Here is a 3,277-nt window from a genome sequence, read left to right on the forward strand (position 1 = left end):
GAGAAGGACAGAGCCTGTCTCCCAGTCTCTGGGAGGACAGAATCCTAACTTCAGTCACTGCTTGCCAGCAAACACGGCTGGCCTAACTGCCTTTATACGGACCAACCCTTGTAGTTGGTACCCCGATAGTCAACTTGTAGTTGTTCACTTCTCTGACTCTACTGAGCTCTACCCCACCCCACCCCCCACCCCCCATTCTCCGTTTAGAGACGTCTCAATCACCTCTGCACTAATCGGAATGGAGTTCGGCTCTTCCCACCCTGTCGGTAGTTACTGGGAAAAAATCTGTTTCACCACTCACTACTGTTTGCTGTGTTCATCTTTGGCAGAGTCCAAGTCAGAAAGGACCAGGGGGCAGGCTGGGGCCACCAAGTTGTTGCGCGTGCTGGGGCGGAAGGGCGCCTGACCCTGACCGGGAGGAACCCCCCACCTCCCCCACCTCCCCCACCTCCCCCACCTCCCCCACCTCCCCCACCTCCCCCACCCCCCCCACCCCAACGCCTGGCTGCGGTTGAAGGGGACCGCTCAACGCTTCAACCTGGTTTTCTTTCTGCAAAATGTAGAATCCTGGCATTTCGTTCCGCTTTACTAGGTTAGNACCACATATTCCGAAGCACGTTGTGTCACTTTGACCCAGAAAGACCCCGTAAACAAACCTTACCACGATTTCTTATGAAGCCACTTAGCACCTTAATGTCAAGCGGCAAAAAGGCCTTTCCTGAGTCTCCGATTACTCGAAACTGAGTTCCCGCAGACGAGGGCCAAAATGGAGTGAAATTATCTTTTGCTGCACCGAAGGTGGGGCCGTTAAGCGCGGGGCGCGGGGCCCGGGGCGTGGGGGCGGGGGCGGGCGGGCGGGGGGGCGCGGCGGGATCCGGTCCTCTCCCGCCCGGGAGCCGCGGCTTCACTACCACCCGCGCAGAACCCGCCCGCGGCGGAATGGAAGGCAGGGCGTCGGGGACGTCAGGACGAGGGCGTGGAGTATGCAGATGAGCAGGAGCGCAGAGGCTGCCTGTCCGTCCTTCCCCGCCTGCAGCTCCCGCCGCCCCCACGAGAAGCAAACGGCGCCGAGGTTGTTTTCGCCACGGGCGAGGTTAGGAGCGAGGGACGTTCAGGCAGCGAGGGGGCGGGGTAGGGGGGCGACGCGGGGGGCGGGGCGGGGGCGTGAGAAAAGTCACCGCGGGTGCAAAGGGAGGCGAGCGTGAGGGTTCGCGGGGAGGCGGGCAGAGCAACTCATACTTACCTGGCAGGGGAGATACCATGATCACGAAGGTGGTTTTCCCAGGGCGAGGCTTATCCATTGCACTCCGGATGTGCTGACCCCTGCGATTTCCCCAAATGTGGGAAACTCGACTGCATAATTTGTGGTAGTGGGGGACTGCGTTCGCGCTCTCCCCTGGCTTGACTAGGTCATAAGAGCAGAAGCTTGTGCCTTTGGCTCGTGTCGTTCTCGCCCCGGCACCGCCTTTTTGTCTTCCTTACGCTTTCTTGCTTCTTTTTTTTCGCGCTCTTTTCCCATGGATGTGCTAGGCGTTGGGTTGAAACGCCTGGGGCAGTGAGCTCTCCCACTAACGGGCCCCATTGCGTTTCTCGCTGCGTCCCGTTCGGTCGCCCCGCTCGCCCCGCTCGCTGCGCGTCTGGACCGTTACTGCCCAGAGAAAAAAAATCCTGCGCGTTTGCTCCTCAGTATCCTTCTCTCGCAAACTCAGTGGATGTCTCTCTCTTCTGCAGAGCTTGAGCCAGTCTAGCCAGAGAACAGAAACAGCTGCCTGTCCAATGTAGGGGTTGACTATCTGGGTACCATCCTAGTTTTACTTTGGCATTTAAGATACGCTTTTTCTAAGTCTTAATTTGTGATATAGAAAGCAGAGGGGAAGCAAACATCCACGTGTGAAGGCACATCCTTCAATTGCCTCTTGCATGGACTTTGCTCCTCGACCCCAGGACCCAGGCATGTGCCCTGACCAGAAGAATCTGAATTGGTGACCTTTCAGTCTTCCGCACGATGCCCAACCCACTGAGCCACACCAGCCAGGGCCATGCTTCATTATGCCTGTGGTTTTGGGACCCTGAGGTATTTGGGGTCTTTTTTAATTTTCTAAAATGTCTTTTCCAATATGTGTTTTACATGTCTTACTGCCTATACTATTACACTTGCCCCAATTTCTCCCCCTTTGCCCCCATCCACCCAGCCCCCACCATTCCCCCACTCAATCCCCACATGCATATATGTTCTTGGACTTACACCTTTCATCTTCCTTCAACCAGTCCCCACCACCCCCTCCTCTCTTACAGCTGTCAGCCTGTTCTATATGTCTATGCTCATTAGTTTATTTTGTTCGTTAGATTCCATTGATAAGTGAGATCGTATGGCATTTGTCTTTCGTTGACCGATGTACTTCACTTAGCATAATAGTCTCCACCCGTGCCACCCGTGCCATCACAAAGGGCAAGAACTCATATGACTAGTGTTCCGTAACAAGAAGATACCAGGGATGGCTGCAACGCAAGGAAAAGTCTCAGAAGAATCCAAACCTGCCAACACCTTGGTCTTACATTTCCCCCCACCAGAATCCCCTGGCTTTTTTTCCCCCAAAGCCAGGGGATCCTGTGGTATTTTGTAATGGCAGCCCAAGCCAATTAATACAGGCCTTGCAGTCTCTTTAGTGGATTGACTATGATGCAGACATGCTTTTTCAACGGAAGCTGTAATAAGTGAAAGTGATATGTTATTGGTGGAAGAAGCTAAGACATTGGAAGATGATTTCTATAAAAGGATTCTATAGAATGCAGAAATTTCAAGTGAGTCAGAACAATATGTGGAACTTAAAGAACAAAGTTAATAAAATAACATAGCTGTCAGAGGGGAGGGAGTAGTAGGGCTAGGTGGAAAACGTGAAGGCCTGGCTGGTGTAGCTCAGAGGATTGAGCGTGGGCCTGCAAACTAAAGGATCATGGTTCAATTCCCAGTCAGGTCACATGCCTGGGTTGCAGGCCAGTCCCCAGCAGGGGATATACGGGAGGCAACCATACATTTGATATTTCTCTCCCTCTCTCCTTTCCTTCCCCTCTAAAGATAAATAAATCTTTTTTAAAAAATGTTGTTTAAAAATATTTTTATTTTTCATTTTTTAATTAATTAATTATCTTTAGAGGGGAAGGAGAGAGGGAGAGAAACATCAATGTATGGTTGCCTTTTGTGCATCCCCTGCTGGGAGCTGGCCTGCAGGGAACCGGCCTGCAACCCAGGCATGTGCCCTGACTGGGAATCGAACCG

General features: G+C 53.0%; 1 non-coding gene across 1 annotated transcript; it reads left to right on the forward strand.

Moving 5' to 3' along the window:
* The first annotated feature begins 1,235 nt into the window (after positions 1–1,235).
* LOC118996826 (U1 spliceosomal RNA) lies at positions 1,236–1,399 on the forward strand. Its single transcript, XR_005068562.1, has one exon. It is a non-coding gene; the product is annotated as a U1 spliceosomal RNA (small nuclear RNA).
* Positions 1,400–3,277: the final 1,878 nt, after the last annotated feature.

The sequence above is a fragment of the Sturnira hondurensis genome, unplaced genomic scaffold, assembly GCF_014824575.4.
Source record: "Sturnira hondurensis isolate 20B ecotype Veracruz unplaced genomic scaffold, ASM1482457v3 Scaffold0011753, whole genome shotgun sequence".
NCBI lineage: Eukaryota > Metazoa > Chordata > Mammalia > Chiroptera > Phyllostomidae > Sturnira > Sturnira hondurensis.